Source organism: Odocoileus virginianus, chromosome 31 (genome assembly GCF_023699985.2).
Source record: "Odocoileus virginianus isolate 20LAN1187 ecotype Illinois chromosome 31, Ovbor_1.2, whole genome shotgun sequence".
NCBI classification, from domain to species: domain Eukaryota; kingdom Metazoa; phylum Chordata; class Mammalia; order Artiodactyla; family Cervidae; genus Odocoileus; species Odocoileus virginianus.
The window spans coordinates 1,063,005-1,076,787 of NC_069704.1; the positions used below are offsets into that span (position 1 = coordinate 1,063,005).

At 50.3% G+C, this 13,783-nt stretch overlaps 1 protein-coding gene across 20 annotated transcripts in view; it reads right to left on the minus strand.

Annotated features, from left to right (window-relative positions):
* The window catches only part of MYT1L (myelin transcription factor 1 like), a 400,361-nt gene that overhangs the window by 202,976 nt on the left and 183,602 nt on the right, over positions 1-13,783 (minus strand). The gene's annotated exons all lie outside the window — the stretch shown is intronic.

Sequence of the window (13,783 nt, forward strand, 5' to 3'; positions counted from 1 at the left end):
GGAGCCTGACAGACCCCAGGGGGGAGACGGCCGGGGGCCAGAGGGAGCCTGACAGACCCCAGGGGGGAGACGGCCGGGGGCCAGAGGGAGCCTGACAGACCCCAGGGGGGAGACGGCCGGGGGCCAGAGGGAGCCTGACAGACCCCAGGGGGGGAGACGGCCGGGGGCCAGAGGGAGCCTGACAGACCCCAGGGGGGAGACGGCCGGGGCCCAGAGGGAGCCTGACAGACCCCAGGGGGGAGACGGCCGGGGGCCAGAGGGAGCCTGACAGACCCCAGGGGGGGAGACGGCCGGGGGCCAGAGGGAGCCTGACAGACCCCAGGGGGGGAGACGGCCGGGGGCCAGAGGGAGCCTGACAGACCCCACGGGGGTGGGAGACGGCCGGGGGCCAGAGGGAGCCTGACAGATCCCAGGGGGAGACGGCCGGGGGCCAGAGGGAGCCTGACAGACCCCAGGGGGTGGGAGACGGCCGGGGGCCAGAGGGAGCCTGACAGACCCCACGGGGGGGGAGACGGCCGGGGGCCAGAGGGAGCCTGACAGACCCCAGGGGGGGAGATGGCCGGGGCCCAGAGGGAGCCTGACAGACCCCAGGGGGAGACGGCCGGGGGCCAGAGGGAGCCTGACAGACCCCAGGGGGGGGAGACGGCCGGGGGCCAGAGGGAGCCTGACAGACCCCAGGGGGGGAGACGGCCGGGGGCCAGAGGGAGCCTGACAGACCCCAGGGGGAGACGGCCGGGGGCCAGAGGGAGCCTGACAGACCCCAGGGGGTGGGAGACGGCCGGGGGCCAGAGGGAGCCTGACAGACCCCAGGGGGTGGGAGACGGCCGGGGCCAGAGGGAGCCTGACAGACCCCAGGGGGGAGACGGCCGGGGGCCAGAGGGAGCCTGACAGACCCCAGGGGGGGGGAGACGGCCGGGGGCCAGAGGGAGCCTGACAGACCCCAGGGGGGAGACGGCCGGGGGCCAGAGGGAGCCTGACAGACCCCAGGGGGGGAGACGGCCGGGGGCCAGAGGGAGCCTGACAGACCCCAGGGGGGGAGACGGCCGGGGGCCAGAGGGAGCCTGACAGACCCCAGGGGGGAGACGGCCGGGGGACAGAGGGAGCCTGACAGACCCCAGGGGGGAGACGGCCGGGGGACAGAGGGAGCCTGACAGACCCCAGGGGGGGAGACGGCCGGGGGCCAGAGGGAGCCTGACAGACCTCAGGGGGGGAGACGGCCGGGGGCCAGAGGGAGCCTGACAGACCCCAGGGGGAGACGGCCGGGGGCTGGGCAGCAAGGGCCTAAGCAGGGCATCAGACGTGACTGCAGATCTCAGGGAACCTGCTGGCACCTCCACGGGCCTCCGGGCAGGATGCCTTCTGGGGAGGGTCTCACTCCACAGACTCCTCTGAAACAGCCTGACCTGGGCCCTGGTGAGTTCCCGAGGCTGCTTGGACTAAGTCTTGTCGTCTGCACGATGTGCCGAGGGGGCTGAGGGGTGATCATGGATGGACAGTGTGTGGCAGGGACACACTCCCTGCCCGTCACACGACGGTCACCATGGTGACCGCGGTGGTGACGCCGTCTCCCGCGGGGACTGAGGCCGCCAGACTCTGTCTTGACTCCTCCTCCCGAGCCTGCAGCCGAGTGACTGACGAGACGAGATGGACCCTGGAGAGCAGCCGCTGCTCCACTTTTGGGGCAGGACAGGCGAGTGATCGCCACACCCTCCTGTGAGATTAGGAGACAGAGCGGCATCCTAACTCCCCGAGGAGGCAGCCCTGCCCCAGGAGGCCCACCGTGCTCGAGCCTCCTGAGGGCAGTCAGATGGAGGCGAGGGGGAGGGAGGTGGGTGCCCCAGCCTGCGGCCTCGTGAGAGCTGGTTAGACTCAGCCACATCACGCCGGAAACCTGCCTGACCATCTAGGTGAGGTGGCTTTGCAGACCTTGCTTCATTTAACCCTCACACAGGTTGTGCAACCATCCAGAGAACCGTGACCTTGGCGGCGGCAGGGCCCTCTCCACGTGCGACCTCGCAGGGACTCTCTGCTCTGTATCACATGTGGGACGAAGGATCTCTTCTTCCTCAGAATCCCCGTGCCGTTCCTCGGACTTGCAGGGACAGCATTCTTCCTCTCCTGACAGTCACCCTGAGGCTGCGGCCACATCTCCTGGAGGTTGATCTTACGCTGGTAACTGAGAGACTGGAATGCCTCCCTCATCCCCCTGGCTTCAGGCTTTAGACGCTGCCTCCACTGGAGGCTTTATGAGCCTCCCTCCCAGACGGGCTCCCTGACATCCTGCTGGGCTGCCCTCTCTCCCTCAAGGACCCGCTTATACTCAGAACCGAGATATTGGCTGACTTCCAGGTGTTTGATGTATGTTTATCTCACGAGAACATCGTGTTCCTAAAGCAGGGTCTCGCATCAAGTCCATCACCCACATCCTGGAATGCTGAGGCTCTCCACAGACCCTCCTCCAAGCATGAGTGGCGTTCAGCGAATGAGCGGAGGACGTGCCGAGACCCCCGGCCCCTGAGGAACCCAAGAGCGGGGGCGGCAGACACCAGTGAAACTCAGCTCAGGCACTGGGTCACATCCTGGTTTCCAGACTCCTCACGCTGAGCACAGATCCCAGTCCTTTCCACCTCCCTGGCTGTTGCTGTCTTTGTCCGGCCTGTGGGACCAACACTCTTCCTACTTCATTTTTCAAAAAACGCAGAATATGCACAGCCTCCTCCGGTTCTAAGACTCCTTTGCCTTCCTCGCCCACCTGGGGCTCCAGGTCCGGGTCCGCCTGGGCCTCCCTGGGGCACAGGCCCTGCACTGCGTGTGGTCGGCACTGCTCCACCCTCCCCGCTCCACCGCCTGCCTCCACACCAGCCCTGGAGGGAACCTTACCCACTCCTAGGCCCCCGCACACTGTCACTCCTCATCTGCCTTATTTCTCTCACAGCACTGGAAACTGTCTCATCCAGCTATTTACAATGCTGTTATCTGAGTACCTCCAAGATGCAAATTCCAGAGGAGTCGAGTTTTTGTCTGTTTGTTCCTGACATCGCCCAAGTAAACAACACATGGTCAGTGTTAAGGAAAGCTATGACAAACCGAGGCAGCGTATTAAAGAGCAGAGACATCGCTTTGCTGACAAAAGTCCATCTAGTTAAACCTATGGTCTTTCCAGTAGTCGTGTACTGATGTGAGAGCTGGACCATAAAGAAGTCTGAGCACCAAAGAATTGATGCTTTTGAGCTCTGATGCTGGAGAAGACTCTTGAGAGTCCCTTGGACAGTCAGGAGCTCAAACCAGTCAATGCTGAAGGAAATCAACCCTGAAGAGTCATTGGAAGGACTGAAGCTGAAGCTGAAACCCCAATACTTTGGCCACCTGAAGTGAAGAGCCAACTCATTGGAAAAGACCCCGACGCTGGGAAAGATTGAGGGCGGGGGGGTGGGGGGAAGGGGCTGACAGAGGATGAGATGGTTCGATGGCATCATCGACTCAGTGGACATGAGTTTGAGCAAACTTAGGGAGATAGTGAAGGACAGGGAGGCCTGGCGTGCCACAGTCCATGGGGTGGCAAAAAGTAGGACATAACTGAGCAACTAAGCAGCAACAATAATTTAAACAAAGAAGAGTCATAAATTTGCCTAATTGTGGGCTGCCATTTGAAATATTGGAATATTCTTCAGATTTCAAGTGCTACGGTGAAATGAAAACAAATTCTGTCAAGCACCTACCTCAAGATACTACCAGTCAACATAAAATAATTCCTCCTTTTTTCCAGGAGGTTTTCCTTTTTAAATGAAACTTGAATTGCTATGACAAAGGAAGATCATCTACATTTAGTAATATTCATCTGATACCACTCTCTCTGCACCCCAAAGCAACCACAATGGAAAACCTCAAGTACACATTCTGTAGCAGTCATTTCAGAAACACTGGCATTTTCTTAATAAAATAAAAAGAGGCTAATAGGATGACAAGCCATCGTCTGGGAGAAAGATGCAGGAGTCAGGAGACCTGTGTGTAACTAGGGAGTAGATTTCAGGGTGCTGAGTCACCCCCATTCTCCTGCCCTTGTATCCAGTAAGTTACACTGTCAGCCGCCTGGTTAGGGTAAGAACTCTCAGATGAGCATGTGTCCCCCAGGGGGCGGGTCGTCATCCCAGTGAAGCCTTTGCTGACCCAGTCATGGCCTTGTACTAAGAGAGAACTTTCACGCACATGCTTCAGTTGCATAGAAGGGATATTTGACAGTCAAATATAAATGAATAAGAACAATAAGAGAACAATTGCTAGGAGTAAATAAGAATCATAATACCGTAGTAATGGTGCTTTAAATAGTCCGAAGTGCTCTTCGCCTGCATAAAGAGACACTTAGGGGTTCATGCTTACCATAGATAAATAGTAACCTCTGAAAGATGTGTTGTAAGGTAAAAACTCATAAATATTTTATTTGGAAGTCATTAACCACCAAGCAATTAAGGCAAACTAAAAATTTGGTTTTTGTGTAATGGATATATTAAAAATTTATCTCAGTGCAGGGCACTGGATTATGGCTTTGAATTCTAACACACGTTTCAGGGATTAAATGACCATTGTTTCCACACTGTAAGGAAAGTTTCATCTTCAGCAGTGCAGTAGGAGCAGCAGGGCGTAGCGTTGAGGGTACGGGCCCCCCGTCCAGGCGGGCCTGGGCTGAGAACCAAGTGATCACTTATTTGTCCCTTCTTGGTGACGGAGGAGGACATGACGATTAGCCTGGTCACAGGACATACTGGTACCAACCTCATCTTGGAAATGGGAAATGACCCATGAGCGGATACCTTTCTACACGTGCATTTTCTTTAATCTAATTGTAAATTATTATTTTGAATGTCCAAGCTAAACTACATTAACCTTTCTGCATATTAACTATAAGCAGCACATTAAAAGAATTCATGACCAAGAGGAGAATCACGTGTGTGTGTGAGTGAGTTGGGGGGGGGGGGGCGTGTGAACCAGAAGACACTGTGAGGAAGCGGACTTGCAGAACCGCCCAGCTCATCGCAGATCTGGGAGGACATTACGCTCACCACGGGCGGAGCCACCTGCTCCAGCAAGCCCTCATCTCATTAACAGACAACCTTAGTAATAGTCGCATTCAGTTCTAGAAGCCTGCGTTCTCAGGGGAATGTAAGCTGGTCACTGCTCTCTGCTCTCCTCACCTTGGCCCTGATGGTGGCTGGTCTGCCCCTGCACGCCCAGCCCCCCGCAGATCGCCCACCATCCACTGCTTCTATCTGGGAACGTTCAGGTCCGCATGGGCCCATCTCCTTGCGGGCGATGCAGGTACAAGGACTGACTCATTTCCTGCTGGAAAGGCGCCCAGTGGCTCGACCACGACCTAACTCGTTTCAAAAAAAGAGCACTGACCTCTGTGCTGCCTCCTCTTTCTGCTACATTAAACTTTCCATCAAGAGCTCTGTTGTTTGTGTTTATTTTATGAAAGAACAGTAAAGTCAGCCTAGCGCTGTCCTCCGTCTCATTCTCTTAAATGGTCGCGCCCTGCAGGCGGGTGCTTCTGCTTGCGCACCTGTGTGAGGCGTGAGGGAGGCGGTGGCGCCTGCAGTGGTTTCGGGACAGACTCCGGCCAGCCCGGCGCTCAAACAAAAGATGCTGACAACCTAGCACCCAGGTGTTCTCAGGGCGTAGAGGATTACACCATGCCGCTTCTCCTGGGCTTGGGGAAAAGACTGCATCTCACACGCACACACACCTCACATACACACACACTTCACAAGCGCACACACCTGTCATCCCCTCTCCCTGGTCGAGCTGGGCACGCCCCGCTGCCTGGCTGGTGTCTCAGAGCTGACCCCTCTTCCTGATTCTACCTGAAGTCGGCTCTGAGCGTTGGCATTTAGACCCTCGGCCACCAGGTGGCGGTAGCTGCCACATCCCGCCGGCTCTGCAGATCTGGGGACCCTGTAGAGTTGTCGATTTCACAAGACAAGTTGCCTCTGATCAAGTCCCACTGACTTACTGTCAAAGTGCTATCACTGTATAATTTAACTCTTTAAGAATTATTTGGCATTAAACACAGTTGTGCTTGGCAGTCATTTTTATCAAGTCTCCCTGCACGACTTCGGGTTCTGGCGGGCACAGTGTCACCATGCTGTCCCTATACAGTCCCTCCGGCCACCCCGGAGCCGCAGAGGGCAGACGGCATCGGGTGTCTCAACCCCCTTCTTTCTCAGCTCCTGAGTCTCCTCCTCCCGAGACTAACAGGAACGGGAAGGAGCGCTCGGCAGGACCGGTGCCCGGGGTCCTGGGAGCACCCACGCCTGTCACCCCCGCGAGAAGAGGTAAGGTCTCACTCCACTCCGCTCAAGTTTTCCTCCTGTTAGCAGCCTTTTCCCTCTCTCTGGGGCCGGATTTACCTGAATGTGTCTGTAGCATACTGTTACCTTACCGTGCGAAGCCATGATGCTGCGAGGCAGTCAGCATCTGCTGCGGAAGGAACAGTGTGGGCGTCGGCCTGAGACTGTCTAGATCTGGCCCTGGGTGATGCCTCCTCCTCTAATTGTTGTCGAGGGTGGTTTACGTGACCGTTCTGTGCTGTTTACTCATCGGCAGTGTGAGACTAACTCCTGACTTCCACCACAGAGGCTCTGAAGACTCAAAGCATTAACACTCCTGCAGCGACCAGAACCATGCCTAGAATACGGTAAACGCTCCTGGTGAGGAGCTGTGACTGTCACGGAGTGTCTGCAGGTGCCGGGTGGTACGCCCATTAGACAGATAGAAAAAGAAGCCCACACTCCTCTGCGTAATGGTTGGAGTGAGGACACGGCATTTGTTCAACACCCTGAGCTTTTCAAAGTGTTTCATGTACAAGATCTAAGTCTTAAAAAAACCCCAACTTCTAAACAAAATAGAATATCTAAGCAAATGTGAATTAATTGTGTATGGGCTGTTGTGTAATTCTGGGACATGGACAACACTAATCAAATGTGCAGAGAGCTCAGAGTTGTTCCTCCTCCACTCCTCTTCCGAGAGAATTCTGGGTTTGCTCTTCCCCAGCATCTGGGGATCCTGTTTGTGTCAAGTGCGTGCCTGGACTTTCAGGCAGAGCTGTGGGGCTGGGAGGGAGGTGGCCGAGGCCTGAGTGAAGGCAGGGTAGAGCCGCAGGGAGAGCAGAGAGTGAAGCAGGAGGGCAGTGTCCGGGGCAGTTAGATGTGGTGGAGAGTGGAAATCCAGCTGAGGGCAGGAAATCCTGCAGAGTCCTCAGACTCTGAAACGCCCCCCATCCTGGGTTTCCCTCCAGAAAACAAATATCCAAGGGTAACAAAGAAGATGAATAGGAAGTAATTAGAAATATTACAAAACATTGTAGTTTTCAAAAGAAATAATTGTGTTGTAAAATGCATGTTTGTGCTGCAGCTAGAGGAAAAATTCAGAAGGAAAGTGTGGAGGAAGTAAAGTGCTGAAGACCACTGAAATCACAAATAAACCCAGACAACCTCAAGTGCTATGGAGCCAGTCCAGAGCAGAATCTGATACTGTTTGCATTGACTTTCCGAATATCCCAAGAGACGTATCCGTTCTGGCAACAACACCACAAACCAAGAATCAAGAGTCAGAGCAGTGGCTAATGCTCAGTCATGCGACATTTTCATATGAAGTGTATGTTTGGTTCTTGTCCAGCCCCTAGGACGTGGGTGAACAATATTTCCCCATGGACAATGGTTCTGACTCATCAGGAAGAGTAGGACCCCAGCTCCGCTCTTGTTCCTGGTCCCCCACATGCTCCCCTGGAAGGAAAGTCCCTCATTGTCTTTCTGGTCCACCTGCTCTCAGACCTCAGGGCCTCCTTATGTGGGTTATCTTGAGACCCAGAGACAGTGAGCTGGTGCCCAACACACAATCATGTTCAATGTATATGAGATCCATGTGGATGTTTTCACTTGATTTGCTCTGAATTAAGGGAAACTGGGCTTCCAAGACGGCTCGGTGGTAAAGACTTGGCCTGCAATGCAGGAGATTCAGGTCTGATCCCTGGACTGGGAAGATCCCCTTGGAAGGGGAAAGAAGGAAGGAAATGGCAACCCACTCCAGTATCCTTGCCTGGAGGATCCCCATGGACAGAGGAGCCTGGCAGGCTACAGTCCATGGGGTCGCAAAGAGTTGGACATGACTGAGCGCTAAACAGAAACAACAGATGAACCTGTCTGTTCCATCGGGGTCCAGAGTAAGCAGTGTGCCTGATGGAGGGTGTTTACGAGGATGAGCTCCTCCCTGCACGTGGAACTGGTCAGGAAGAGGCGGGCCTAAGAAAGTCTGCAGAGACCTTGTCCTGATCAGCAGGAGTGATTCAGAAGGGGCTGTGTGATCTGTCTGAGCCGATGGAAAGCAAAAAACCGTGTGCTGCAGGCTTTCTCACCCTGGCGAGGCTCCTTCTGGAAATGACCTGCCCTCTCACTGGACACTGTGGGGCAAGGCTGGGCCTACTGCTGAGAGGGTGTCTGAAATGATGTCTTAATTTATGGGTTTTACAAATTCACGCGTTTGTACACTTTTCCTTAGAGCACAGAGCACCCCACAAGCAGGTCTTCCTGACAACTGAGAGTCCGTTTCTGTGACTTCAGAGGATTTATAACCACATGCACTGCTGTCTCCCCACTGTACACATCAGATACATTTCCACAGTTTTAGGCCAGCAGCGTGGAAGCCCTCAGCATGCTCTGCCCCATGTAACTCTGTGTTTATATGTTTCTAAAGAGTTAGACTGCCATGTAACAGTTACCAAATAGGTAAATTCTGCCTAATTTAAAGCAGTATGTGTACTTAAATTATATTTAAAATTAAGTTGTGTATTTCAGTAGCACCAGACTTTGGTACACACATGGGCACACACACACACCACAGGAAAATCTCTTTCACAACTAGTCAAAGAACCCTCTCACCAAAGGCAACACTTTTTATTCAAACACAAAACAAATTTTAAAAGCTCCTTTTCCCAGATTTACCATCCATGCAGCAAACTGGGTAACACAGTCTAGTATTTCATGTAAGATTCCATGAAGTTTTCCTGTGCATGTACCCATATTACCACCAGGTCAACCTAGAGAACATCCAACCAGGGAACCCTGTCAGCATTCCGGAACATTCCTCCTACGCCTCCCAGGAGCCCTCCACTGCAGACCTCCACTGACGTCCATCACACTTTCTGTTCTTGAACTTTTTACAATGGGACCAGCAACGCGCACGATTTTGTGTCCTGTTTCTTTCTTGCAACATAACCTCTGCAAGATCGAGCTACGCTGCTCCAACATCGGTACTCTGTGCCTCTGTCACTGAGAGCTGTCCCGCTGGCTGAGTGGGCCACTGAACAGAGAGTGATGGGAACACACACGAGCACATGAGTGTGAGCATCCGTGGGTCGGGAGGTGAGAACCGTGGTAGCACTCCCTGCATCCACACGACAGCTCACACCTGCTTAGTAATGTAACAGGAAGATTCTGGACTTCCGAGTCAGAGAGCAGAGTTAGCCTCAGCTTTCCATGTACAAGTCTCATGAAATAGAGTGAATCACTAATCCCATCTTTCAAAATAACTGTACTAATTGCAATACCTAATTTATTCATTGTGGTTTATTGTGGTAATTTGATGAAATAATATATAAAATTATTTTTAATTGAAAAGTATCATAAAAGTTCTAAGTATTAAAAAAACTAACCAACAAACAAAAACTCTCCTTTCTGGATGTTTAGAAGACAGTAGCAGAAACTAGAAAAATTACTGGATCTGGGGTTTCTTCCCAGTTCTCTAGTTGTGATGTTTCAGTAAAGTCTCTTTGCTTCTAAATCTTTCACGTCAAAATGGGAAGAGAATTATCTTCACTGCCTAACTTTACAGACAGTGCAAGAATCAAAACAGACATGATCTCTTAAAATGAGACCCATCATCAGGGATTGTTCTGTATAAAAAAACATAATTTAACTAATATATCTGAATTGTATATGTTCATTAAAACATTCATTTAAATAAAATTACCAACATTAGTTTTATAACAATACATTTTAAAATATATTAATAGATGATGGAAAGGCAATAGATAAAATTCTATGGCAACTTTTAATATAGAATATACACAGATAGCTACCAAAGTGCAAGAGCATAGGTCAAATTCAGTTATAAAATATAATAGCACTGAATTAAGATCAGGAAGGGCTTCCCTTGTAGCTCAGTTGGTAAAGAATCTGCCTGCAATGCAGGAGACCTGGGTTCACTTCCTGGGTTGGGAAGATCCCCTGGAGAAGGAGGTGGCAACCCACTCCAGTATTCTTGCCTGGAGAACCTTATGGACAGAGGAGACTGGCAGACTATAGTCCATGGGGTCTCACGAGTCGGACACAACTTAGTGATTAAACCACCGCCAAGATCAGGAAAAAAGTGTCATTGCCAGTGGTAGTGGAATTACTTAGAGGTCAAGATGGGAGTTAACTGCTCAACAGGATGTGCATAGATGTTAAAAGAGAGGATGCTTGTTCACAGTTGAAAGGATTCTATACCAAGGAGATAGGAGAAAAACTTTTCTAAGAAATATTAAAATTAGTAAGAACTCAATGAGGGGGTCAGATTCAAGAAAATCCACCATCATTAGCAGCTTTTGGCTTTATTAGTGGTCACCACATTGACGCAGAAATTAAAGGCAGACTTAAGCTGACAGAGTCTGTCTTCAGCCCATGATGACGAGCAGGAGGAGAAGAGGGGACCAAATCCGTAAACACAGGTCAGTGCATCTCCGGTCTTCCCCCAGACAGGTTAATCTGGGCAGGTGGAGTGTTAGATACATTTAAAGTTCACTTGGAAAAATAAATATGTGATAATTGTTAAATAATTATGTAAAGATCATGTTCTACTTACTGGTAGTGAAAACTCACTATAGAGCTAATGTCATCAAATCAGGATGGCACTGATTAGGAAAAATGGAAATAAAATGAAATGTAAAAAATCACAGATCATCTGCAAGGAATAAGGAGCCAAGAAACAGCTTCAAACATGTACAGCAAAAAACAAGTGACAAAGGTGGCCTCGTCTCTCCGTGAGCAGAGTGGCTTCACTCAGCAAGGGCCCCCGTGGAGTTGACATCCTCTTGGGAGCGAGCACAGACAGACCGGCACTGCAAGCGCACAGGGCTGGATTCCACGCTGAATAAGATCAGCGTTTGTAAGGGAGCTGTAGCCCCGGTGGCTCAGCGGTGAAGAACCCACCTGCCGATGCGGAAGACGCAGCAGATGCAAGTTAGACTCCTGGGTTGGGAAGGTCCCCTGGAGAAGGAAATGGCAACCCACTTGAATATTCTTGCCTGAAAAATTCCATGGACAAGAGGAGCCTGGCGGGCTACAGTCCACGGGCTTGAAAAAGTCGGACACAGCTAAGCAGCTGAATGCACACACACACAATGTCCCTTAAAATGATACACTTTCCACCAGTGAAGCTGGGAAAAGTTCAAAAGATTGACAATATCCACACACGCTGCTAAAGTGATGCTCAAAATTCTCCAAGCCAGGCTTCAGCAATACATGAACCGTTAACTTCCAGATGTTCAAGCTGGTTTTAGAAAAGGCAGAGGAACCAGAGATCAAAATGCCAACATCCGCTGGATCATAGAAAAAGCAAGAGAGTTCCAGAAAAACATCTACTTCTGCTTTATTGACTATGCCAAAGCTTTTGACTGTGCGGATCACAATAAACTGTGGAAAATTCTGAAAGTGATGGGAATACCAGACCACCTGAGCTGCCTCTTGAGAAACCTCTATGCAGGTCAAGAAGCAACAGTTAGAACTGGACATGAAACAACAGACTGGTTCCAACTAGGAAAAGGAGTACATCAAGGTTGTATATTGTCACCCTGCTTATTTAACTTATATGCAGAGTACATCTTGAGAAACGCTGGGCTGGACGAAGCACAAGCTGGAATCAAGATTGCTGGGAGAAATATCAATAACCTCAGATATGCAGATGACACCACAATTATGGCAGAAAGAAAAGAGGAACTAAAAAGCCTATTGATGCAAGTGAAAGAGGAGAGTGAAAAAGTTGGCTTAAATCTCAAAATTCAGAAAACTAAGATCATGGCATCTGGTCCCATCACTTCATGGGAAATAGATGGAGAAACAGTGGAAACAGTGGCTGACTTTATTTTTCTGGGCTCCAAAATCACTGCAAATGGTGACTACAGCCATGAAATTAAAAGATACTTACTCCTTGAAAGGAAAGTTATGTCCAACCTAGATAGCATATTAAAAAGCAGAGACATTACTTTGCCAACAAAGGTCCGTCTAGTCAAGGCTATGGTTTTTCCAGTGGTCATGTATGGATGTGAGAGTTGGACTGTGAAGAAAGCTGAGCGTGGAAGAATTGATGCTTTTGAACTGTGGTGTTGGAGAAGACTCTTGAGAGTCCCTTGGACTGCAAGGAGATCCAACCAGTCCATCCTAGAGGAGATCAGTCCTGGGTGTTCATTGGAAGAACTGATGCTGTAGCTGAAACTCCAATATTTTGGCCACCTCATGTGAAGAGTTGACCCATTGGAAAAGACCCTGATGCTGGGAGGGACTGGGGGCAGGAGGAGAAGGGGACGACAGAGGATGAGATGGTGGATGGCATCACCAACTCGATGGATATGAGTTTGGGTAAATTCCGGGAGTTGGTGATGGACAGTGAGGCCTGGCGTGCTGCGGTACATGGGATCACAAAGCTTTTGATATGACTGAGCGACTGAACTGAACTGAACAGCTGTTGGTGAAAGAAGGGATCTGTATAACATGGTTGGCAGACATCTGATATGATTGATTCAAATTTTGAATGATGTTCCCATCAGCCCAACAGCCCAGTATGTGGAGATCCCTCCTGGAGAAACAGAAGCCGGGTGTCCAGGCACAGCTGCACAAGGATACCTTCTGAAGAGGCAGATCCCTGGGTTCAAACCAAGGTCTTCTGGCCAAGGAAGGAGGTAGAATGAATTAAAGCTAAGCCATACTGTGGAATATTCTGCTATGTAAAAAAATGAGATAGACCATGATATTTTGATCAGACTGATGTCCTGATTCACAATTAAGTAAGAAAGGGAAGTTGCAGAGAACAAGTTTATAGTAGTCCCATTGTTCACAAGAAAAAACTGTTTTCTATCTACATAGATACCATTGTGAGTGAATACAATTAAACCTGAACTTTTAGACAGAATGAGAATAATAATATTAGCTTTGTCTTTATAGGCTCGTGTTTGCTTTGTTATAATCTTATTTTTTAAAATTCAAAAAACAAATCAAGTAAGAGAAAAAAAAACCTTTAAAGTTGTCTTCATTAATGTTTATGAATCCAATCAGAAAGCTCAGTATTAAAAATGCTAAAAAGAATTAGTCAATATTCAAACAGGAAAATGTGTCACCTCTAAATATTCGTTGAAGTCAGAGGTTAAAGGTGGACAGCTTGTGCTGCGATAGCCTTGTGTAAGCAGGAACGAGGTGTCTTCAGTAAGAACAGCCGACCACAGGGGCAAAGCCCTTCCAAGTCCGCGGCATCCTGAGCCGGAGGGGCTGGACCCCACTCATCTGCCGCCTACAGCAGTTCACACATGGCTGCTATGAAGAGACCACAGCTTCTGTTTTATGTGCACACTGTTTGAGACTTACTCAGAGCAGAGATAAATCAACAGCCTGTGACATCATAGTCAGGGCAAAATTAGACTGGTAATTACTAGCTTACAAAAGCCTAACTCAACTGTATTCATAGTTTTCAGTGCAGATGTCAC